This window comes from Triticum dicoccoides, chromosome 6B (assembly GCF_002162155.2).
Source record: "Triticum dicoccoides isolate Atlit2015 ecotype Zavitan chromosome 6B, WEW_v2.0, whole genome shotgun sequence".
Classification (NCBI taxonomy): Eukaryota; Viridiplantae; Streptophyta; class Magnoliopsida; order Poales; family Poaceae; genus Triticum; species Triticum dicoccoides.
Window position 1 is genome coordinate 364,459,746 of NC_041391.1, and position 26,754 is coordinate 364,486,499.

Consider the following 26,754-nt stretch of genomic DNA (forward strand, 5'->3'; position numbering starts at 1 on the left):
CCAACACACGAGCACATTAACACCCCTCTCTCTTCTAAAGTCTGGACCCCAATATAGGTCTCTATCACTTTGTCTCTCGGGCATGCGCACATCTCTTCCCCCACTCTCTAGGTCTCCCGGCATCTCTCTTTCCCAAGCACACGCACTATGTAGAGTGTATCTTTCCCATACACACAAAATTTCACCCCCAAACATCAATCTCCCTAGTTATGTAGTTCTTGCACACACACCTCACACTTTGTCTCCTTGTGCACCACTCTCCTCTTTCTATCTCTCCCACATGCGGAACCGCCCCAGCTCCTTCCCTGTATACATATATGTCGTGACTCTTTCCATAGCTCCCTAATATATCATCGTTCTCGATCCCACACATTGTTCTCTACACCATCTATTCTAGATCTCTCATGAAGTCCCTGTCACACACATGATGACTCACTTCCCTTGCGTCTCCGTACATAGGCCAATTTCAAACAACATCAGCATTCTCTCCCTATCTATACGCCATTTATGTACACAAACGACCCCTCTCACCCCCTCTCTTCCTCTCTCTCTCTCTCTCCGCCGCTAGCTCTCTCTCTCTCTCTCGCGCGCGCGCGTGCGCGCTCTCTCGCTCTCACACCCCTCTCCCACACACACTCGATGTCTATTCCAAATAGTCTGCTCCCCCCACCCGCACCCATGCTATCCCGCTACTACACATGTCACACCATTCCCCCTTCCCTTATACTAGGTTTACATCATTAGTGGTATTTCTACTCCACATACACACACTCCCTCTCACACACAAACGCGCGCACAAACACACACAGACACGCACAAACACCCATTTATCTGGATCCTCATCTCTCCCCATGTCCGCATGTGTATCTCAAACACTCACTCTCTAATTATGTATATGTGTCTCCACGTTACACAACACAAAGCCCCATGTACATGTCTCTCTCTATCCTCCACACACATAGACACAAAGAATCTTTTATCATTGCCTCAGTCTCTAGACATATCACACATGCACACTGTCTCTCTCTCTCGCAAACAAGCTCAACAAGGTTTCCCCGTGAATAACTTACCGTCTATTCATAAATAGTTGTGGCAGTACAGCGAACACGAGATGTGAAAAAGAATAAATCTACACGTGCTTAGACCACCTTGTATGAATACTAGGACTAGAGCAAGCCAAAAAGCGTGCTGTCGTCACCCCCTACTTATCGGCGATGGGAAAACCTTTGTTTTACACAGTCGAGAAGTCATTGTGCTAAGGCCCCACATGCTGAGGCATTGAATAGAATGTAGATGCTAGTTTACGGAAACAAGTATCGATAATACGTTTGTATCTCCATACTTATATTTCTTCTCTTATAAAAAACCAAGTTGGTGATGATGGTATGTGTGCCATCTTGCAATATAGACCGTCTGATCTATATCTGACGGATGGAAATTAAACTAAAAGATACCCGCACCCCTCTCCACATTTGCAGACAAGGCCTTCCCTCGTTCATCCTTATCTCAAAGAACCTCATTGTTGAGCAATTAAGAAAGGAAGCCTCTGGAACAAACTGGCCTGGTGGCCGCTGCCGGCGTTGTCAATCCCAATGCCTCCACTCAGTACGACCACCAATCACCACCACGCCCCACTCCTCTTCACCTTATCTCCTATTTCTTGAGATATCATTAGTTTTTACACATGGGATTACTCCCGCATGGGTCAATCACAACAAGTGTTTTATAAAAAATGCATCTTGATGTTCCGTGCAATGCACAGATCTTGCTAGTACTCCTACAGAAGACTAAGTTGGTGATGATGGTGTGTCTGCCATCCGTCATTTCTGACCATTAGATCTACATCTAACGACTGTGAGGTAAGTTGTTGACTTTTCTCACCAACATCCCACTTGTCTACCAATTTGCAGAAAAACCCATAATTAGTATCTTAAAACCAACCACATCCCTCCCTGACCTCACCAAAACAGCCCAAGGAATATATTCTAATTGAAACATAATATATCTCTAGTGATATATGTATATCAAAATTAGAGTTTTTTATATCAAGTTTCTGAATAAGTATTATTCTAATTATGATTCATTGCAACGCACATGAACATTGCTAGTATTTCCAACCATGCAATTTTTTCCTAGTATTCCATAGTTTCGAGTTCTCCATCAAGATATTAGTCACTCATGGTTGATATTTACTTTCAATCATGTACACATATGCACTATGTAACTAGCCTTGCTTATTGGCTTCCAAAGCTTAACTTCCACTCCTACTTACAATATGTAGAGTATTTAACAAAAAACTACCACTTTCAACCAGTTCTAGGAAGAATCTATTGTAGAAAAATAGCAACAACATACCCAAAATTTCTTAACCCACGCCAAAAACTACTACCTAGTACTCCCTCCATCCCACAATGTAAGACGTTTTTGCAAGCTAGTTTAGCTTGCAAAAACATCTTATATTATGGGACAGAGGGAGTACCGATTAGGTTCGTTTAAACCCATTTATGACAGGGTTGACCCACACGTCCGTGCTGACGAGGCAGCTTAAACCAACACATTTTGTTTGACTGTTGACACGAGGGACCCACATCTGACCTTCTACCCTGTTATCCCCCCTCAACTCTTTATTTTTCCCGAACATTACTTCAAACAGTACTGATGCGTGTTCGTGGTGGCGTCGGTGATGAGCGAGTTGGCCGCCGCTCCGCTAGACGGGTCGGACGCCGCGCTGGCCTCCGCACGGGTTGGCAGGCTAGCTCGAGCGTGACTCACGAGCGAGCAAGCCTCCGCGATGGCCTTCGCTCGAGCCAGATGGTTGGCCTTAGCGCGGCGCGCACGAGCAAGCCGCCGCGCCGCCATGCCAATCTAGCTAGCAAACCTTGCAGACAAGCAGCTGGAGGGAGCTATCTTGGCTAGCTAGCGGCCGCGAGCACCGGACGGAGCTGGCATCCGGGCTGCCGCAAGATGGGATCCGCACCGCCGGCGGTTTTGACCTCACCTTATGCCGGTGGCGGTAGCTGCGTCCCATGGCCAAGGATGACTAGGTGGACGGGCCGGAGGTAGGAGGTCACTCGGGGATTTTTGTGTAGACTGACATGTAGGTCCCACAAGTCATAACGCCCGGTCAAATAGAAGGCGTTGACTTAATGGGCGACATGGGCCCTGTCAGAGGTTAGAGTTAGATTCTAACCCTGAACTTACTCTAACCAAAGTGGTGTTTGGATGGCAGGGTTGGATTGACAACAAATGTATCCAAACAGGGCCATGGGTTGAAACGTGCCTATAACGGCACTTTGTAGAGTAGTCGTTTCTTGGTAGGGCTGGTTGGTAAGAGCATGTACAATGGTTGATAAGGTAGTCTTATCTTAAGTATGCCGCGTATGCAAGTGGTAGTAGTTTCTTGGCATTATTAGTGGTTTCTTGCATTATTAGGGGTTTCTTGTAAGGAACAATGTACTACTAGCGACAAAAGGCAATTCTAGGTTGCGTTGTACTCCAACGAGTACTACTAGTGGTCGTGGGAGTGTATACCTTGTTTTGTGGGTTTGATCCGGCCGAACGCACGGAGGCCTTTTTTTAAATAGTAACTTCACTGTCAGCCAATATTTTACACGGGTAGTTTGAGTTTTGAAGTCAAACGGACATGCGGCACCACAATCTGGGTGCACTGGATAGCCTAGCCACGTGAAAAAGTTTTCCTTCCCAGCATCTCATGGCTCGCGTGCTCGCCCTAGCCGCACCTCGCTTGCAGCTTCCTCATCAGCTAGTAGCATATTTAAACTAGCGCCTCCCAATTAAGCCCGAGGAGCCGGGAAAGCCTGGCAGCGCATTGGGAACTGTGCAATATGGCTCTGTACGTGAAGTGCTCTACTACTACTCTGTAGCTTGTGGCATTGCACGCATGGACTTCACTCCATTATCGGCTCTATTATAAAAGAAATTCCTCTTGACGTGTTTTTTTTGAAACAAAGGCAAAAGCTTTGCTTCATCTCATTCATAAAGAAGGAATTACTAACAAAGTTCGACGAGATCCATTACACCTCCACAAATGGAAGCGAAAAGCATAGTCTCATTGTATCAAATAACTAAAATGTTTTGCCCCCGCAGTAACCGTCGCTGATAAATAGGCTGCTAGTGTGTGCGTGAGAGGAGCGGCTGAGTAGGCCAGCTACGTGAGAGGAGCGGTTGAATAGAGCACCGAGATTACTCACTAGGCCACTACGCAGGTGTACTTTCCCTACATTGATAGTACAGCGATGGTTCTAGAGAACAGTAGTACCCTCCACTTCCAACTGTAGCTCCTTGGCCCTGAGATTCAAGAGTTCAAAACTGGTGCACTATACTAGACTAGACTAGAAGTACAGTACATCGCACACTAGTTGAGAAAAGGTAGTACTAATACTGCTACAGTACGAGTACATACACCTCCGTCACATAATGTAAGACGTTTTTTGACATTAGTTGGCGTGTACAAAAAATAGCAAAAACATACCCAAAATTTCTTAATCCACGCCAAAAACTACTACCTAGTGCCAAAAATTTCTTACTAGTGCTATTATTTATAGTATAATGCAATCCCATAACGTCCCATAATGCTAGTACTAGTAGTAAATAATAGCCTCACCCCTTTGCTAAGGAACGATCTACAGTTGGAAGGGACGAGGCCCTGCGGTTACTACACTCTTATCTCCTCCTCACCAGTTCCCCTCGCCCCGAAGAAGGCAGTTCGTCGCTGCTCCCATGGATTCGTCGGGCGGTTCTCCTCCTCGTCGGGGCTGGGAGACCTTGGACGACGATCCTCTGGGAGAAATCACATGCTGCTCCGACGTCCTCATCGCCGCAAGACTCGGTGCTTCCTGCACCAACTTTTTCAAGACGGTGCTTGAACAGGCTTGGGAAAAGGCCATGCTTGTTGGTCTTCCATGCTTCCTCAAGGAGAAGGTTCTTCTATGGGACAATCCTTCGAACAGTCCACCACTCCATGGCCATGGTTGCACGTTGACTCTGCTAGAGTTGTCGACGTTGAGAGGTAGTCGGATTTTGTCTGATGAGCAGGTCAGTAATGGAGTTTGCTCATGTAGTACTTAGTTATTCCATTTCCATCCCGTAATTTCTCCGTTGCCCACCGTCTTATATATAGGTCTGGGTCGGTGCCGATGAAGATTGGCTTGCATACCTCCGACCTAATACCACCATCATTTTGCACAACATCCACAGCAGTGCGGCCATTCCGGTAGACCCCTTCTCCACCATTGGGATCGGCCTTCCGGACTGGCTGGGCTTGAATACGTATGATGATGCCTACATGAGATTGAAGAATATAGCAATTGCGGACCCGCCGACAAAGCGACGCGGCTACGACGATTACTATCTCATCGTGGTGTTCGACATAAGGATTGCCATCAATGCAAGAGGCAGTAATGGCAGAGGCTGGCACATGTTGGCGGCGGCAGATTTGTACCCCTACACGTTTGAAGACGCCGTGCGCCATCTAGGCCACATCTTCGCGGTGACAAGCCAGGGGACTTGTTTCATCTGGTTTCCATCCTATGGTACGGGAGATTACAAACGGAATGCACAAACCATCATTTGCATCCCTAACGGTACTCCATTATTTTGCAGGGACCAGTCATCCCCCGATCAAAATAAGATCGTCAATCCTGAATGTGCATTTGCATCCGTGATTCGGTCTAACCTGGAAACTTGTAGCTGACTTTGGCATATTGGGATCAACTATCTTAGCAGTCGTTACCCATGGTACCATTGATGTGCAACATGGTCACACAATCTACCACGATCGGACCGTCACCATCTACCCAGGTATTCCATTTTTAACCCTCTCGACTTCTCTTTCATTGTTGTACAAGTACTTACTAGTACTAGTAGGAGTACTTTTTACCTTGGAGGACGCGTATAGCTAGCTAGGCCCTTGAAGACTTGAACCCACTAGCTGCCACCATTTTTGTTTTTCCATGTCTTACTATCTCATCCATGTAGCCAAGAGTGGCTATATATAATAAGTCGGTTATTTTACTTCCTCTATACCGGAGTAGTACTATTTGCTGCACAGTATTACTGACCGCCATATTTGAGCACAACATTATTATGCATGGAACTTGACTATGTACGTCACCATGTGTCCAGATCTGAGATGCCGCGTGTACCAGATGAATGGCGTCGAGTTTGACCCCCGTGATGCTACGTGGGTGCCAAGGAACACTCTTGGAGTACTCGCTTTTCATTGGGGACAGCTACCCCATTGTGAAGCGGATGCCACCTTCGGTGCACGACATGGAAGGCCTGCCGTTCATGAAGCATGGTTGTGTCTTTAGTGCGCACCGCCGGATGAACGACATGCTGGGACACGCTATCCCTGATTTATGCTGCTTCAGCTTGGATGGGTCTTCATCGTGTGGAACCGGACTAGAAAGCTGCGACAATGATTCCCATTGCCCACTACTATGGATCGTGCCATCCATGAAGAATACCTGGAACTGGAACCTGGAAGAGGACATGTAGCCCATCTATAACGTGTAAGTGGAGTACGGTAAATTGTGAACGGTACCGCTGTGAATATATGTAGACTGGTCGTGCACAAATTTATCACATGAATTGGAGATGAACTTGTGTGGCATACTGGCATTTGTCCTTTAGAATTTAATACTAGTAAATGTGTTATGTGTACGTGCAACTTGTGTGGTTGTTGCACGGGCTCCAGCACGCTCTTTGAGAAAAAAAAAGTCGCACAGCATTGGATATACGTGATGTGGCGGCATCATACAGTAGCATCGTTCGCTATAGTTCTAGTACACTCCTACTAGGATGACAACTCCTATAAAACCTTGCGCTTGGCTCTTTGCCTCTGTCGGCGTTCTGGGAACGAGGGTCCCTAGACTTGCCTACCTGTGGCCTGCGGCGTGGCTCAAAGGAGGCCTAGCGCAGCCCAACTTCATCAATGCAAGCTCAAGACCCTCGTGAGGGGCCAAGCCTCGTGGGGCGGACGACAAGGAGCTTCCTCAGGCACGGCCTCGTCAGGCTGGCTCACGAGGAGGCGGAGAGCTCAAGGCGGGGTACCTCGCGAGGTGCCCATGAAGCAAGTCATGACAACCAAGGGCGCCAGTCGGGCGCCAGCCTGCGCAGTGTCCTCCTTTCCTCTTTGGTGCAAAGGGAGCAAGCGCAGGCGAGAGCATCAAGCACAGGCATCCATTTCGGTGCAACAAGACCAAGACCAGCCCAACGGCAGGGAAGAAGTCATTGTGGAGCCCAAGCAGGCGTCACCACCAGAGCCTTTGACAGGCGAGGACCAACTTTAGTCAGGATAAGTGTACCCGATGTTCCCCTTCAAAATGGCCAATTGTTGGCGCCCTTCCCGCTCAATATTTGGGAAGAGGCCCAGGGCCTTTGCTTATAAATAGGACTAGCCACCCCCAGGGTAGAGGCATCGAGAATCCAAGAGCCAGAACCAGGTAGCACCAGCCAAGAACAGACCCTCGCGAGGCTGTTCTTCCTTGTATTGTTCATCATCAGCCCAAGAGGCAATCCAACACACCACACACTGGAGTAGGGGATTACACCACAATGGTGGCCTGAACCAGTATAAATCTTGTGTCTCTTGTGTTCTTCAGTTAGTAGTTTAGATCCTAGAGATTTGGCGAGGAACAGGCAGGCAGAAGGTTGAATCTCCACGCGCACCCCAGAGTTTGAACCTCAAGGGTCTGCCGGAATCCGAAATCCGACATTTGGCGCGCCAGGTAGGGGTGCGCCGGAATTTTCCTTCCGTCGTCTCGTTCTTCTCCGACCATCGCATCCATGTCTGACGCTCGTCGGGCTCGCGCCGGGTGCCGAGCTGCCCTCGCTTCCCGCGTCACCCAGACGGCCCCCGTCGGGGGTCGCCCTCGTTGTTCCCCGTCAACGCCGCCATCAGCCCGGCGGGGAACGGGCAGCAAGCATCATCCCAGCATTTCCCCGTGGCCTCTTGGGAAGAACCACGCGGCCTCTTCTTCACCCACCCAGTCGCGCCGACTCCCTCGATCATCGCGGCCCTCCTGGGCGGCTCGCAGGCGCCGCCCTCCAGCCACCACGTCAAGCCGTTCGTCCGCTGGGTCGGCACCGCCTCCACGCGGCAGGGGGCTCCCCGGGGCCAGTCGGATCCATCGGCTAAGCTGACCTTCAGCTCCGAGGACCACCCCACCAACTCGGCCTGCTCGCGTGTGCTCCCCATGCTCTGCACGCCCACCATCTGCCAGGTGGCCATCACCAGGACCGTCATCGACGGTGGCGCGGGCCTCAGCATGCTCTCAGTCGAGGCCTTCAACCTCCTCCGCATACCCCGGGAGCGGCTGCAACCCAGCCGGCCTTTCTCGGGTGTCGGAGGCGAGTTGTCCAGCTCCTTGGGGCAGATCCGACTCCCGGTAACTTTCGGCACCTACAACAATTTCCGCATGGAGCTGGTCGATTTCGACATCGCCCCCATCGGCCTCCCCTACAATGCCATCCTCGGCTATCCAGCATTGGCCAAATTCAAGGCCGCGACTCACCCGGCGTACAACCTCATGAAGATGCCCGGGAGCAACGGCGTCCTCACCGTGCCCAGGGACACCGAAGGTGCGCTGCGAGTACTCAAGCTCGCCCTCAAGAAGGCGGCGGCGGCGCGGCCCGCCGACGCAGAAACCCCCAAGCCCAAGGGGGCTGCGCCGACCAAGAAGAAGCAGTTGTTCACCCAAGACAAGGCAGAAACCAAGCAGGTACCTATCGACGAGGACGGGTCCACTAACGCCACTTTCACCATAGGCACCAACCTCGAGCTCGAGCAGGAGGAAGCCCTGGTCAAGTTCCTGCGTGCAAACAAGAAGGTGTTCGCCTGGGAGCCCGATCAGTTGGTGTTGGGGAACGTAGTAATTTCAAAAAAAATCCTACACACACGCAAGATCATAGTGATGCATAGCAATGAGAGGGGAGAGTGTTGTCTACATACCCTTGTAGACTGTAAGCGGAAGCGTTATGACAACGCGGTTGATGTAGTCGTACGTCTTCACGATCCGACCGATCCAAGTACCAAACGTACGGCACCTCCGAGTTCAGCACAGGTTCAGCTCGATGACGATCCCCGGGCTCCGATCCAGCAAAACTTTGAGGATGAGTTCCGTCAGCACGACGGCGTGGTGACGATGATGATGCTCTACTGGCGCAGGGCTTCGCCTAAACTCCGCGACGATATGACCGAGGTGGAATATGGTGGAGGGGGGCACCGCACACGGCTAAGGAACGATCCGTAGATCAACTTGTGTTGTTGTGCCTAGAGGTGCCCCCCTGCCCCCGTATATAAAGGAGCCAGGGGGAGGGGTCGGCCGGCCAGGAGGGGCACGCCAGGAGGAGTCCTCCTCCCACCGGGAGTAGGACTCCCCCCCTTCCTTGTTGGAGTAGGAGAGAAGGAAAGAGGGGGAGAGGGGGGAGGAAAATGGGCTGCACCCCTTGTCCAATTCGGACCAGAGGGGGGCTGCGCACCTCCTTCCTTTCGGCCTCTCTCCTCTATTCTCGTATGGCCCAATAAGGCTCATATACTCCCCGGCGAATTCCCGTAACTCTCCGGTACTCCGAAAAATACCCGAATCACTCGGAACCTTTCCGAAGTCCGAATATAGTCGTCCAATATATCGATCTTTACGTCTCGACCATTTCGAGACTCCTCGTCATGTCCCCAGTCTCATACGGGACTCCGAACTCCTTCAGTACATCAAAACTCATAAACTCATAATATAACTATCATCGTAACGTTAAGCGTGCGGACCCTACGGGTTCGAGAACTATGTAGACATGACCTAGAACTATTCTCGATCAATAACCAATAGCGGAACCTGGATGCCCATATTGGTTCCTACATATTCTACGAAGATCTTTATCGGTCAAACCGCATAACAACATACGTTGTTCCCTTTGTCATCGTTATGTTACTTGCCCGAGATTTGATCGTCGGTATCCAATACCTAGTTCAATCTCGTTACCGGCAAGTCTCTTTACTCGTTCTGTAACACATCATCTTATAACTAACTCATTAGTTACAATGCTTGCAAGGCTTACGTGATGAGTATTACCGAGAGGGCCCAGAGATACCTCTCCGACAATCGGAGTGACAAAACCTAATCTCGAATTATGCCAACCTAACATGTACCTTCGGAAACACCTGTAGAGCACCTTTATAATCACCCAGTTACGTTGTGACGTTTGGTAGCACACAAAGTGTTCTTCCGGTAAACGGGAGTTGCACAATCTCATAGTTGCAGGAACTTTGTATAAGTCATGAAGAAAGCAATAGCAACATACTAAACGATCAAGTGCTAGGCTAACGGAATGGGTCATGTCAATCACATCATTCTCCTAATGATGTGATCCCATTAGTCAAATGACAACACATGTCTATGGTTAGGAAACATAACCATCTTTGATTAATGAGCTAGTCAAGTAGAGGCATACTAGTGACTATATGTTTGTCTATGTATTCACACATGTATCATGTTTCCAGTTAATACAATTCTAGCATGAATAATAAACATTTATCATGAAATAAGGAAATAAATAATAACTTTATTATTGCCTCTAGGGCATATTTCCTTCAGTCTCCCACTTGCACTAGAGTCAATAATCTAGTTCACATTATTATGTGATTTAACACCAATATTCACATTTGCATGTGTTTAATACCCATAGTTCACATCATCATGTGATCAACATCCAAAGGGTTTACTAGAGTCAATAATCTAGTTCACATCGCTATGTGATTAACACCCAAAAGAGTACTAAGGTATGATCATGTTTTGCTCGTGAGAGAAGCTTAGTCAACGGGTCTGTCATATTCAGAGTCGTATGTATTTTGCAAATATTCTATGTCCACAATGCTCTGCACGGAGCTACTCTAGCTAATTGCTCCCACTTTCAATATGTATCCAGATTGAGACTTAGAGTCATCTGGATTGGTGTAAAAGCTTGCATCGTTGTAACTTTTATGACGGGCTTTTTTATCACCTCCATAATCGAGAAACATCTTCTTAGTCCTCACTAAGGATATTCTTGACCCATGACCAGTGATCTACTTATTAGATCAAAATTTTATTCCTTTGCCAAACACAGAGCAAGGTATACAATAGGTATGTTCACAGCATAGCATACTTTATAGAACCTATGACTGAGGCATAGGGAATGACTTTTCATTCTCTTTCTATTTTCTGCAATGGTCGGGTCTTGAGTCTTACTCAACTTCACACCTTGTAACACAGGCAAGAACTCCTTTCTTTGACTGTTCCATTTTTGAACTATTTCAAAAATTTATCAAGGTATGTACTCATTGAAAAATCTTATCAAGTGTCTTGATCTATCTATATAGATCTTGATGCTCAATGTGTAAACAGCTTCACCGAGGTCTTGCTTTGAAAAACTCTTATTCAAGTATCCTTTCATGCTATCCAGAATTTCCATATCATTTCCAATTAACAATATGTCATCCACATATAATACTAGAAATGCTACAGAGCTCCAACTCACTTTCTTGTAAATACAGGCTTCTTCAAAAGTCTGTATAAAACCATATGCTTTGATCAACTCATCAAAGCATATATTCCAACTCCGAGATGCTTGCACCAGTCCATAGATGGATCACTGGAGTTTGCACAATTTGTTAGCACCTTTAGGATTGACAAAACCTTCTGGTTGCATCATATACAACTCTTCTTTAAGAAAACCATTAAGGAATGCAGTTTTGTTTATCCATTTGCCAGATTTCATAAAATGCGGCAATTGCTAACATGATTCAGATAGACTTAAGCATAGATACGAGTGAAAAACTCTCATCGTAGTCAACACCTTGAACTTGTCGAAAACCTTTTGCGACAATTCTAGCTTTGTAGATAGTAACACTATCAGCGTCCGTCTTCCTCTTGAAGATCCATTTATTTTCTATGGTTTGCCGATCATCAGGCAAATCCATCAAAGTCCATACTTTGTTCTCATACATGGATCATATCTCAGATTTCATGGCCTCAAACCATTTTGCGGAATCTGGGCTCATCATCGCTTCCTCATAGTTCGTAGGTTCATCATGGTCTAGTAACATGACCTCCAGAATGGGATTACCGTACCACTCTGGTGCGGATCTTACTCTGTAAGACCTACGAGGTTCTGTAGTAACTTAATATGAAGTTTCATGATCATCATCATTAACTTCCTCACTAATTGGTGTAGTAGTCACAGGAACAGATTTCTGTGATGAACTAATTTCCAATAAGGGAGTAGGTACAGTTACCTCATCAAGTTCTACTTTCCTCCCACTCACTTCTTTCGAGAGAAACTTCTTCTCTAGAAAGGATCCATTCTTGGCAACGAATGTTTTGCCTTCGGATCTGTGATAGAAGGTGTACCCAATAGTTTCCTTTGGGTATTCTATGAAGACGCACTTCTCCGATTTGGGTTCGAGCTTATCAAGTTGAAAACCTTTTTTCATATAAGCATCGCAACTCCAAACTTTAAGAAACGACAGCTTAGGTTTACTGCTAAACCATAGTTCATACGGTGTCGTCTCAACGGATTTAGATGGTGCCCTTTTAACGTGAATGCAGCTGTCTCTAATGCATAACCCCAAAATGATAATGGTAAATCAGTAAGAGACATCATAGATCGCACCATATCCAATAAAGTGCGGTTACGACGTTCAGACACACCATAACGTTGTGGTGTTCCAGGTGGCGTGAGCTGTGAAACTATTCCACATTGTTTTCATTGAAGACCAAACTCGTAACTCAAATATTCGTCTCCGCGATCAGATCACAGAAACTTTATTTTCTTGTTACGATGATTTTTCCACTTCACTCTAAAATTCTTTGAACCTTTCAATTATTTTAGACTTATGTTTCATCAAGTAGATATACCCATATCTGCCCAAACCATTTTGTGAAGGTCAGAAAATAACGATACTTGCCACGAGCATCAACACTCATTGGATCACATACATCGGTATGTATTATTTTCAACAAGTCAGTAGCTCGTTCCATTGTTCCGAAGAACGGAGTTTTAGTCATCTTGCCCAAAAGGCACGGTTCGCAAGCATCAAATGATTCATAACCAAGTGATTCCGAAAATCCATCTTTATGGAGTTTCTTCATGCGCTTTACACCGATATGACCCAAACGGCAGTGCCACAAATAAGTTGCACTATCATTATTAACTTTGCATCTTTTGGCATCAATATTATGAATATGTGTATCACTACGATCGAGATCCAACAAACTATTTTTATTGGGTGTATGACCATTGAAGGTTTTATTCATGTAAACAGAACAACAATTATTCTCTGATTTTAAATGAATAACCGTATTGCAATAAACATGACCAAATCATATTCATGCTCAACGCAAACGCCAAATAACATTTATTTAGGTTCTACACAAATCTCGAAAGTGTAGGGAGAGTGTGATGATGATCATATCAATCTTGGAACTACTTCCAACACACATCGTCACCTCGCCTTTTTACTATTTTCTGTTTATTCTGCAACTCCCGTTTCGAGTTACTACTCTTAGCAACTGAACCAGTATCAAAATGCCGAGGGGTTGCTATAAACACTAGTAAAGTACACATCAATAACATGTATATCCAATATACCTTTGTTCACTTTTGCCATCCTTCTTATCCGCCAAATACTTGGGGCAGTTCCACTTCCAGTGACTAGTCCCTTTGCAGTAGAAGCACTTAGTCTTAGGCTTAGGACCAGACTTGGGCTTCTTCACTTGAGCAGCAACTTGCTTGCCGTTCTTCTTGAAGTTCCACTTCTTCCCTTTGCCCTTTTTCTTGAAACTAGTGGTCTTGTCAACCATCAACACTTGATGATTTTCTTGATTTCTACCTTCATCGATTTCAGCATCACGAAGAGCTTGGGAATCGTTTTCGTCATCCCTTGCATACTATAGTTCATCACGAAGTTCTACTAACTTGGTGATGGTGACTAGAGAATTTTGTCAATCACTATCTTATCTGGAAGATTAACTCCCACTTGATTCAAGCGATTGTAGTATCCAGACAATCTGAGCACATGCTCACTAGTTGAGTGATTCTCCTCCATCTTTTAGCTATAGAACTTGTTGGAGACTTCATATCTCTCAACTCGGGTATTTGCTTCAAATATTAACTTCAACTCCTCGAACATCTCATATGATCCATGACGTTCAAAACGTCTTTGAAGTCCCGATTCTAAGCCGTTAAGCATGGTGCACTAAACTATCAAGTAGTCATCATATTGAGCTAGCCAAACGTTCATAACGTCTGCATCTGCTCCTGCAATAGGTTTGTCACCTAGCGGTGCATCAAGGAAATAATTCTTCTGCGCAGCAATGAGGATAAACCTCAGATCACGGATCCAATCCGCATCATTGCTACTAACATTTTCAACACAATTTTCTCTAGGAACATATAAACATATGGAAGCAACAATGCAAGCTATTGATCTACAACATAATTTGCAAAATACTACCAGGACTAAGTTCATGATAAATTTAAGTTCAATTAATCATATTACTTAAGAACTCCCACTTAGATAGACATCCCTCTAATCCTCTAAGTGATTACGTGATCCATATCAACTACACCATGTTCGATCGTCACGTGAGATGGAGTAGTTTCAACGGTGAACATCAATATGTTGATCATATCTACTATATGATTCACGCTCGACCTTTCGGTCTCCGTGTTTCGAGGCCATATCTGCATATGCTAGGCTCGTCAAGTATAACCTGAATATTCTGCGTGTGCAAAACTGGCTTGCACCCGTTGTAGATGGACGTAGAGCTTATCACACCCGATCATCACGTGGTGTCTGGGCACGACGAACTTTGGCAACGGTGCATATTCAGGGAGAACACTTCTTGATAATTTTTAGTGAGAGATCATCTTAAAATGCTACCGTCAATCAAAGCAAGATAAGATGCATAAAGGATAAACATCACATGCAATCAATATAAGTGATATGATATGGCCATCATCATCCTGTGCTTGTGATCTCCATCTCCGAAGCATCGTCGTGATCACCATCGTCACCGGCGCGACACCTTGATTTCCATCGTAGCATCGTTGTCGTTTACGCCATCTATTGCTTCTACGACTATCGCTACCGCTTAGTGATAAAGTAAAGCAATTACAGGGCGTTTGCATTTCATACAATAAAGCGACAACCATATGGCTCCTGCCAGTTGCCGATAACTTCGGTTACAAAACATGATCATCTCATACAATAAAATATAGCATCACGTCTTGACCATATCACATCACAACATGCCCTGCAAAAACAAGTTAGACGTCCTCTACTTTGTTGTTGCAAGTTTTACGTGGCTGCTACGGGCTTAGCAAGAACCGTTCTTACCTACGAATCAAAACCACAACGATAGTTCGTCAAGTTAGTGATGTTTTAACCTTCGCAAGGACCGGGCGTAGCCACACTCGGTTCAACTAAAGTTGGAGAAACTGACACCCGCCAGCCACCTGTGTGCAAAGCACGTCGGTAGAACCAGTCTCGCGTAAGCGTACGCGTAATGTCGGTCCGGGCCGCTTCATCCAACAATACCGCCGAACCAAAGTATGACATGCTGGTAAGCAGTATGACTTGTATCGCCCACAACTCATTTGTGTTCTACTTGTGCATATAACATCAACGCATAAAACCTAGGCTCTGATACCACTGTTGGGGAACGTAGTAATTTCAAAAAAAATTCCTACGCACACGCAAGATCATAGTGATGCATAGCAACGAGAGGGCAGAGTGTCGTCTACATACCCTTGTAGACCATAAGCGGAAGCGTTATGACAACGCGGTTGATGTAGTCGTACGTCTTCACGATCCGACCGATCCAAGTACCAAACGTACGGCACCTCCGAGTTCAGCACACGTTCAGCTCGATGACGATCCCTAGGCTCCGATCCAGCAAAACTTCGGGGATGAGTTCCGTCAGCACGACGGCGTGGTGACGATGATGATGCTCTACCAGCGCAGGGCTTCGCCTAAACTCCGCGACGATATGACCGAGGTGGAATATGGTGGAGGGGGGCACCGCACACGGCTAAGGAACGATCCGTAGATCAACTTGTGTTGTTGTGCCTAGAGGTGCCCCCCTGCCCCCGTATATAAAGGAGCCAGGGGGAGGGGGTCGGCCGGCCAGGAGGGGCGCGCCAGGAGGAGTCCTCCTCCCACCGGGAGTAGGACTCCCCCCCTTCCTTGTTGGAGTAGGAGAGAAGGAAAGAGGGGGAGAGGGGAAAGGAAAAGGGGGTTGCACCCCTTGTCCAATTCGGACCAGAGGGGGGCTGCGCACCTCCTTCCTTTCGGCCTCTCTCCTCTATTCCCGTATGGCCCAATAAGGCCCATATACTCCCCGGCGAATTCCCGTAACTCTCCGGTACTCCGAAAAATACCCGAATCAGTCGGAACCTTTCCGAAGTCCGAATATAGTCGTCCAATATATCGATCTTTACGTCTCGACCATTTCGAGACTCCTCGTCATGTCCCCGATCTCATACGGGACTCCGAACTCCTTCGGTACATCAAAACTCATAAACTCATAATATAACTGTCATCGTAACGTTAAGCGTGCGGACCCTACGGGTTCGAGAACTATGTAGACATGACCTAGAACTATTGTCAGTCAATAACCAATAGCGGAACCTGGATGCCCAAATTGGTTCCTACATATTCTACGAAGATCTTTATCGGTCAAACCGCATAACAACATACGTTATTCCCTTTGTCATCGGTATGTTACTTGCCCGAGATTTGATCGTAGGTATCCAATACCTAGTTCAATCTCGTTACCGGCAAGTATCTTTACTCGTTCTGTAACACATCATCTTATAACTAACTCATTAGTTACAATGCTTGCAAGGCTTACGTGATGAGTATTACCGAGAGGGCCCAGAGATACCTCTCCGACAATCGGAGTGACAAAACCTAATCTCGAATTATGCCAACCCAACATGTACCTTCAGAAACACCTGTAGAGCACCTTTATAATCACCCAGTTACGTTGTGACATTTGGTAGCACACAAAGTGTTCTTCCGGTAAACGGGAGTTGCACAATCTCATAGTTGCAGGAACTTTGTATAAGTCATGAAGAAAGCAATAGCAACATACTAAACGATCAAGTGCTAGGCTAACGGAATGGGTCATGTCAATCACATCATTCTCCTAATGATGTGATCCCATTAATCAAATGACAACACATGTCTATGGTTAGGAAACATAACCATCTTTGATTAATGAGCTAGTCAAGTAGAGGCATACTAGTGACTATATGTTTGTCTATGTATTCACACATGTATCATGTTTCCAGTTAATACAATTCTAGCATGAATAATAAACATTTATCATGAAATAAGGAAATAAATAATAACTTTATTATTGCCTCTAGGGCATATTTCCTTCAGTTGGCAGGGATCCCACGGGGTGTAATCGAGCACCACCTCAACGTGTGTCCCAACGTGCGCCCCGTGAAGCAGAAGGCGAGGAGGCAGTCCACTGAAAAGCAGGCCTTCATCGTCCAGGAGACCCGCAAGCTAGAAGCCGCGGGGGTTATTCGCGAGGTCCGATACCCAGATTGGTTGGCCAACCCCGTAGTTGTGCCGAAGAAGGAAGGGAAGGAATGCATGTGTGTCGACTTCACCAACCTCAACAAAGCATGCCCGCAAGATCCATTCCCGCTCCGTCGCATCGATCAGATCGTCGATTCCACCGCTGAGTGTGACCTGTTATGCTTCTTGGACGCCTTCTCCGGGTATCACCAGATCAAGATGGCGGTGGAAGACGTGGAGAAGACGGCCTTCCTAACCCTGTGTGGGGTGTACTGCTATACATGCATGCCGTTCGGACTGCGCAACACGGGGGCGACCTTTCAGCGGCTCATGCACATCACCTTGGGCCCGTAGCTCGGAAAGAATGTGGAGGCTTACATCGACGACATCGTAGTGAAGTCTCGCGAGGCCAAGACCCTGATACAAGACCTAGAGGAAACCTTCGCGAGCCTCAACGCAGTGAGCCTGCGGCTCAACCCGGAGAAGTGTGTGTTCGGAGTCCCCTCGGGCAAGCTCTTGGGCTTCCTCGTGTCCCACAGAGGTATCGAGGCCAGCCCAGAAAAGGTCAAGGAAGTCGAGGACATGAGCCCACCAAAGACCCTTAGAGAAATGCAGAAGCTCATGGGACGCGTGACTGCGCTGGGGCGCTTCATCTCCAGGTTAGGGGAGCGAGCACTGCCTTTCTTTCAGCTGATGAAGAAGAAGGGGCCCTTTGAATGGACTGAAGAAGCCAATAAAGCGTTCCAAGATCTCAAGAGATACTTAACCAACCCTCTGGTGATGGTGGCCCCACGCCCTCAAGAGCCCTTGGTACTCTATCTCGCCGCCACTCCTTACTCAGCCAGCGCGGCTCTGGTGGCAGTTAGGGAGGAGCATCAGACCAAAGCCACGGCTGTTGCACGTGTCAAGGCAAAGCAGGACCAAAAAGGACTCGTAGAGGTCGCAACCTCGGCTGGGGAGGATCAGCCGCCACAGGAAAGCGCGCCGGAAACGGAGGAAGCTCTTCCCCCAGGCAACTAGCCTTCGGAGACCCCGTCGCCTCAGCAGGCGCCATAGCCTCCGGAGGGCACCACCAGCGCCGACGCTCCAAGCCTCGTCGAGCACCCGATGTACTTCGTCAGCACAGTGTTGCGGGACGCGAGGGCACGGTACCCCATGCCGCAGAAGCTCCTCCTCACGTTGCTGGTGGCTTCGCGCAAGCTGCGACACTACTTCCAGGGTCACCCGATCAAGGTTGTCTCGGCATACCCCTTGGAAAGGGTGCTCAGGAGCCCTAACTCGGCCGGAAGGGTCGCTGAGTGGAACATTGAACTGCAAGCATTTCAGCTCGAATTCAGTACGACCAGACTCATCAAAGGTGCCGCGCTAGCAGATTTCGTGGATGAATGGACGGAGGCACCGGATCTCAAGGCCGACGAGGACCGATCACTTTCCCCAGGAAGCAAGGCGCAAGAAGGCTGGGTCATGTACTTCGACGGGGCGTTCTCCAGGCATGGCGCTGGGGCTGGGCGGTGCTCATATCTCCCACTCAGGACAAGCTATACTACGCCGTGCAGCTCTGCTTCCAGCAGGGTGAAAAGGTCTCCAACAACATAGCAGAGTACGAGGGACTGATAGCGGGCCTTAAGGCTGCCGCTGCCTTAGGAGTGAAGCGTCTTACTATCAAGGGCGATTCGCAGCTCCTTGTCAACTTCTCCAACAAGGTATACGAGCCAAGAGATGAGCACATGGAGGCCTACCTTGCGGAGGTCCGCAGGATGGAGAAGCAGTTCTGGGGGTTAGAGCTACAGCATGTGCCCCGCGGCACTAATCAAGAGGCCGACGACGTCGCCAAAAGAGCCTCCAGGCGGTTGCCCCAGGAGACAGGCGTCTTCGAGGAACAGCTCTTCAAGCCCTCGGCCCAGCCGCCATTGTCGAGCACAGCACAGCCTTGGGTGGAGCTTCCTTAGCCACCTGCCTCGGGAGCCCCAGCCTGTGGCCCGGCCTCAGGAGCTCGCCTGCTCCTGATGATGGAGCCTCAGGAAGGGTGCTGGATCACAGAGCTTCGGAGCTACTTGACGCAAGGGACCCTGCCGGAGAAGGAGGAGGAAGCAGAGCGTGTGGCGCGGCAAGCTACAGCGTACTGCATCAGGGATGAAGAGCTCTACCGGAAGCGACCGAATGATGTGTCCCTGCGTTGCATCACAACGGAGCAAGGGAAGGAACTGCTGGCAGATATACACGGTGGAGACTGTGGGCATCATTCGTCGTCACAGACCCTCATCGGCAAGGCATTCCGTAGCGGTTTCTATTGGCCTACCGCGCTCAATGACGCGGTCGAACTAGTGAAGGCTTGCGAGGCTTGCCAATTCCATGCCAAGCAGATCCATCAGCCGGCAGGAGGCCTGCAAACTATACCCCTCACTTTGCCATTTGCAGTCTGGGGGCTGGATATCCTGGGCCCTTTTCCTCGGGCGCCAGGGGGCTATCGCTACCTCTACGTCGCCGTGGATAAGTTTACCAAGTGGACCGAAGTCGAGGCCGTCCGCACCATCCCTGCTGGTTCTGCAGTCAAGTTCATCAAGGGCATCGTGAGCCGGTTCGGGGTGACAAACCGCATCATCACTGACAACGGTTCGCAGTTCGGTTCGCAGTTCACTAGTAACCTTTTCAAAACGTACTGTGCTAACCTTGGAACGCAGATATGCTACGCTTTGGTGGCGCACCCCCGAAGCAACGGCCAGGCCGAGCGGGCCAACGCAGAAGTCCTAAGGGGCCTCAAGACCAAGACGTTCAAGAAGAAACTGGAGGCCTGCGGCAGAGGTTGGTATGACGAGCTTCAGTCCGTGCTGTGGTCCATCCGCACAACTGCGACCAAGCCGACTAGGGAGACCCCCTTCTTCTTGGTCTACGGAGCCGAAGCGGTCCTCCCTCACGAGGTCAAGCGTCGTTCCGCGCGGGTCTTGGCGTTCGATGAGACGTTGCAGGACACCATGCGAGGGACGGACCTCATGTTGGGGGAGGAGCGTCGTCGAGAAGCTGCACTGCGAGCAGCAAGATACTAGCAGGCACTTCGGCGATACCACTGCCGCAACATCCGCCCCAGAACTCTCGAGGTAGGGGACCTCATGCTTCGGCGGGTCCTCTCCAGGGAGGGACTGCATAAGCTCTCTCCTATGTGGGAGGGCCCGTTCAAGGTTGTTCATGTTTCCAGGCCCGGCTCCATGCACTTGGAGACTCAGGAGGGAGTACCTGTACAAAACGCGTGGAACATCCAGCACCTCCGGAGGTTTTACCCCTAGAAAGGCCCAGAGCCTGTGAAGAAGGTGAATGCCTGTGAAGCTCATCTTTTTGGAAAAGGCCCAGAGCTTGTGAAGAAGGCGAATGCCTGTGAAGCTCATCTTTTTGGAAAAGGCCCAGAGCCTGTGAAGAAGGCAAATGCCTGTGAAGCTCATCCTTTTGGAAAAGGCCCAAGGCCCAGAGCCTGTGAAGAGGGACAATGCATGTGAAGCTTGCCTCCCCGAAGATAGGCCCGGAGCCTGTGAAGAAGGCCAACGCCTATGAAGCTCGCCGCCCATGACACTCTCGCGTAATAATGAGTTGGGGCTGTACACGCCCCGGAGTCTCAGGGGTGCCGGCCTCAGGCCCTGGGGCTCCCTCCCACGCCCAGTGGCAGCACTTAGCTCCGCGCTGGTGAGAAGACGTCGAAGACTAGACTAGGTGCCGGACGCGGCTTTTTCATTTGCTTTTTGCAGTTGGCTAGTTCATTCTCATTTGGAGTTTTTATCGAAACTATCGCCGCCTTTTGACCTATGGTTCTTCGACTTTTTCGCTCTCCTGCCTCGATTTCTCTTGCACGGGGGCTTGTGAGGTGGAAGCCCCGGGGGCCCTCGCGAGTGTTCCTGCCCTTATCGCTCAAGTTTTCACGGCCCAGGTCCACTACCGGAGCACCCCTCCAGACCATGCCCCACGGGCACCACGACACGAATACAGGGCCTGGGTCGGTCGCCCCCCACGGCTGAGACTAGAGATTACTTGCGAATGGGCATGCAACAGAAAGGAACAATACCGGAATGACAGAAACAGTGCGATGATTGATGACGTTAACCCAAACACGCCCTCACGGGGCCACACATTGCTATCTTTTTGCGCAGGAGAAAAGAAAGGAAAGAACAAAAGCGAGCGAAGCTCGTCCCATGCCGGCCCTCATGGAAGACTCGAGCCGCCCCCGGAGCTCAGGCGGACTCCCTCTCGCGCTTCACCGGGGCGCGACGGCGGGCAGACCCGCTGCCGCCCTCCAAGCAGGCGCGACGGCGTGGAGGCTGACCACGGCCGCTGCTAGAAGGGTCGCTACCCGAAGAAGCGCTGGTGAAGCTTGAGGAGTCACGGGCGCCGCCAACCGCTCGCGCGCTGTCCTCTCCGTCCTCGCCGGGGCTGAGTTCCCGACCGCGGTCGTCATCTTCAGGGCAGCACCCTGCACGGCGACCATCTTCCCCAAACACCCTCACGTAGAGGGTGGCGTCGCCGTCGAACTTGAAGTGTAGAGAGCACCGGCGGCGGAGACCACGCGCGCGAGCAAATGTCTGCCAGCCTTGGGTCAGGGCCAGGCTCCCGGCAGCGGAGACCTCCAGCGAAGCCCACGAGGCCCGACTGCAGCAGCCATCTGCCTGGAGCCAGAGGCCACCCAAGATGCCAGCTGGGAGCTCACCTAGGAGGAAGCGAGGGAGCTGAAGTCGGGCGCCGGTTGGCTCCACCGCCCACACAATGAACTCCGGCAGCACCTCCGCAGTATGGACGCGCGGCCTCGGGGGTCGCACGGCCGGAACACGCCCGCCGACCATGGCCAGCCGCTCATCGCCGCACAGAGAGCCGCCTCCGCGACCGCGGGGGCCCACCGTGGAGGCCACAGGATGTTTGCAAGGGCGACCTCGACCGCGCTTGGGCGGGGGAGAGGTAGACGCGACCTGGCGAGCCTTTCCTTTCTCTGCGGCCGAGAACTTCCTTGGTGGAGCCATGAAGGAGAAGGAGAAGCACGAGGGGATAGGCTGGAAGGGCGCGCGCCGTTCCGTACTTATAGCCGGCGAAGGCCAACCATCAACCTCCACGATCGCAGGTAATCATGACCCGCTTTGCACGCAGGGACTTGTCGAATCTGTGCGGTTACCAAGGCGTCATGGGGAAGCGGAGGCACCCACGTCCAATCAACCGCCACGCGGTGCCCAAGGCCGCAGGCTGCTAGGGCCCGCGATGCTTCGCACTTGCCCTTTCGCCTCTCTGCTCGGCCAAGTCCGGGCGCGCCATGGGCCCGGGGGCTACTGTCGGCGTTCTGGGAACGAGGGTCCCCAGACTTGCCTGCCTGCGACCTGTGGCGTGGCTCAAAGGAGGCCTAGCGCAGCCCAACTTCATCAACACAAGCTCAAGACCCTCGCGAGGGGCCAAGCCTCGCGGGGCGGACGACAAGGAGCTTCCTCACGCACGGCCTCGTCAGGCTGGCTCACGAGGAGGCGGGGAGCTCAAGGCGGGGTACCTCGCGAGGTGCCCATGACGCAAGCCATGACAACCAAGGGCGCCAGTCGGGCGCCAGCCCGCGCAGTGTCCCCCTTTCCTCTTTGGTGCAAAGGGAGCAAGCGCAGGCGAGAGCATCAAGCACAGGCATCCATTTCGGTGCAACAAGACCAAGACCAGCCCAACGGCAGGGAAGAAGTCATTGTGGAGCCCAAGCAGGCATCACCACCAGAGCCTTTGACAGGCGAGGACCAACTTTAGTCAGGATAAGTGTACCCGTTGTTCCCCTTCAAAATGGCCAATTGTTGGCGCCCTTCCCGCTCAATATTTGGGAAGAGGCCCAGGGCCTTTGCCTATAAATAGGACTAGCCACCCCCAGGGTAGAGGCATCAAGAATCCAAGAGCCAGAACCAGGTAGCACCAGCCAAGAACAGACCCTCGCGAGGCTGTTCTTCCTTGTATTGTTCATCATCAGCCCAAGAGGCAATCCACCACACCACACACTGGAGTAGGGTATTACACCACAATGGTGGCCTGAACCAGTATAAATCTTGTGTCCCTTGTGTTGTTCAGTTAGTAGTTTAGATCCCAGCGATTCGGTGAGGAACAGGCAGGCAGAAGGTTGAATCTCCGCGCGCACCCCAGAGTTCGAACCTCAAGGGTCTGCCGGAACCCGAAATCCGACAGCCTCTTCGGGAGGTTCAACAGTTCGTACTCGTGTGAACCTTGCACTTGGCTCTTCACCTCTTCGGAAGGTCCAACAATGATGATACTACAGTACAATATGCTTCTGGCAATCTGACACTGATTGAACTATTGCACGTCCACCGCAAGGGCGAGGGCGATGGAGAGGGCGTTGTAGTCAAAACCCTCTCCTCGTCCTGTGAACCACCGCGCGCGTGGGCGAGGGAGAGGCGTAGTAAGCAAGATTCTCCTCGTTCGGCGAGTTGATGGGACACATCAAAGCAGTACTAGTACTAGTCCATACTATGTCCTTTCCGGTTAATATGGCTTAATTTGAAACGAGAAAAATACACTGGCGGTCAATGTATGTAACAATACGCTCTTTATGGTCACTACATATAGTTTTGCGGTGATTATACGATCACTAGCTCATCGTAGAGCACTGTATTGCACCCTACTGACCGGCCACATAGTCGACATGGCACTTTGTTGACTGGTTAAATTATCACCTGGTTTCTGGGTCCCACCTGTCAATTGGTAGAGCAAAGAAATCAGTTAAACAAAACTTTACGCAGGCGCGACAGGAGTCCAACCCTTGCGCGCGAACCACCCTGGCTATGTATGTGAGTGCATGCATGTGTACTTCCTCAGTCTTCGAACAAAGAGTGTACATCGGCTAAAAAACAAAGAGTGTAGTACATCTACACTTCCAATGCATTTAGCCTTTAATCTAAATCTATATTGATTGACTAATGCACCAGCTTGTCCTCTAGGTATAGGCTACATGTCTATCCTTAATTACAGCATGCAATGACCTTCATTTAATCTTCTTCTCTCAATGGTGGCATGCACACATAAGTCTGCTACTTTTGGGCGTTAATTATGCCCTGATCAATGTGTAAATCTCTAAATGTACAGTCTTTCACGGACGTAGGGAGTAGGTTGAGCACTTGAGCGTGAGCGTGTGTGTTGCGTCGTGTGTTGTGTGCCGCATGGGTGCGTGAGTGTTGCGTCATCCATGTGTACGTGTGACTGTTGCATGTTGCATGCATGCATGCATGGGGCTTACTCCCTCCCATTGACATGCTCATATTTCAAGCTTCCTCTGTTCCCTCCATATGGTGATACTCCCTCTGTTCCCAAATACGGAGTAAAAGCCTCTCTATGTTCCCAAATACAGAGTAAAAGCCTCCCTCTATTCCCAAATATGGAGTATTTGTCTTTCTAGAGATTTCAACAAGTGACTACGTCCGGAGCAAAATGAGTGAAGTGAGCGTAGAGGCATAGGGATACTATAGAAAGGAAGTCTCCGCGATCCATTATTCCCCATCTCGGTCAGAGAGAACTATTCAACTAGTCTTGGCAGTGAAGTGACAATACACGCTGCAGCAGATGGGACACTTAATTAATAAGCTGAACCAGCGTGTTGGTGTTACTAAATCAGCCTTACCCAGTACTGCCATCATGTTTGCCAGTAGAGCACGCTTCCGCAAATACGCCTACGCACCTTTTTCCTCCATTAACTGACAAATGGGCCCTCTTGTGGTAGACCCACATGTCATCGGTGTAACTATTTACACTCCGAAGGACGGTATATCCTGGTAGTAGTACTAGTAGAATTGAGATTTAATGCACTTTATTCCACATCTTCCACTCTTCTTCCTCGTCTCTTCTTCTTCCTCCCCTCTTCCCCATCGTCAGCCGCACACCATTTACCCCCGCTCACTGCGCGCCCGCCCGCGCCATCTTCCTTGGTAGCTCGCGCGTACCATATCCCCCCGCTCATTGCTCGGCCACACGAGGAGAAGCTTCTTCGCTCGCCCGCCCGAATCCACTTCCCCGCTGACTCGCAGGCACCAAAAACCCCAATGGCAGAACCGACTGACACGTAGAGCCGCGATTGGAATTCCCTCCCTGATGTTCTCTTGGAGCAGATCTGTAATCCTATGGACCTACGCAGCACCGTCCGTCTGGCTGCATGCTCGGTGTCTTTGTACCGTCTACTCGTCTGCAACCGGCCGGCTCTGTTCAAGACACCCTGCTTGCTGATGCCCGATCCTCGCAGGTGGCCTAGACACCGACTTGACGATCCTACGGAGGTTGTCGTAGTGCCCCTCGACATGCTACCACTACCCGTCCACCTGTCCTTCATGCGCGGCCACTACTGGGCGGGCATGAAGGCCAACTGGATCATCCTCATCCACCAATCCAGTAGTCTGTGGTGTCTCATGGATTTCCACACCCAGCGAGAGATCACCCTTCCATCATTGGATACCGCCGCCATCGAGCCTCGCGGCCCGCCGGACACTCCTGCCTACTACGCACGAGACGCGTCAAGCTTTTGACTCAACCTCTGTTTGCTGAAAGTTGTAATCTGCGAAGTGCCCACACCATCAAAAGACTACATGGATTACAAGCTCATTTCCTTGTTCAACATGGGATTAGTCTATCTGGAATCCGGTCGCCATACATGGTTATGGCTCATCGTCAATCCTGTTGAGGCAACATTTCTGTCTGATGCTATAGTGCATGATGGCATCGTTTACACGGTTGACGCACAGATTGGCTGCCTATACTGGTGGAATCTATCATCGTGTAATTGTTCTATCTCATCTCATCTTTACCTTATGAATACGACTGCCTGTTCATTGTTACAAATTTAGAATAGATAGTATGTATATAACCACATAATTGCTATATGTTCCTCTCATTTCGTAGATTTTTATGACCACACATGTTATTGTTAGAGTTGATATGAGAACAATTGGCATATAATGATTGTTAGAATAGATATTATGAGCATAACATCATGATTGCTATATGTTACTCTCATTTCCAAGATTTTTATAACAACACATGTTATTGCTTAGAGTTGATATGAGAACAGTAGTAGTAAGTGCTATGGTAGAATATGAGTAGGCTCTATCATAGTTGTTTTCCTCTCATTGTTACATGATGTTTGAACCATGACATATTGCTAGAATATGAAAGCC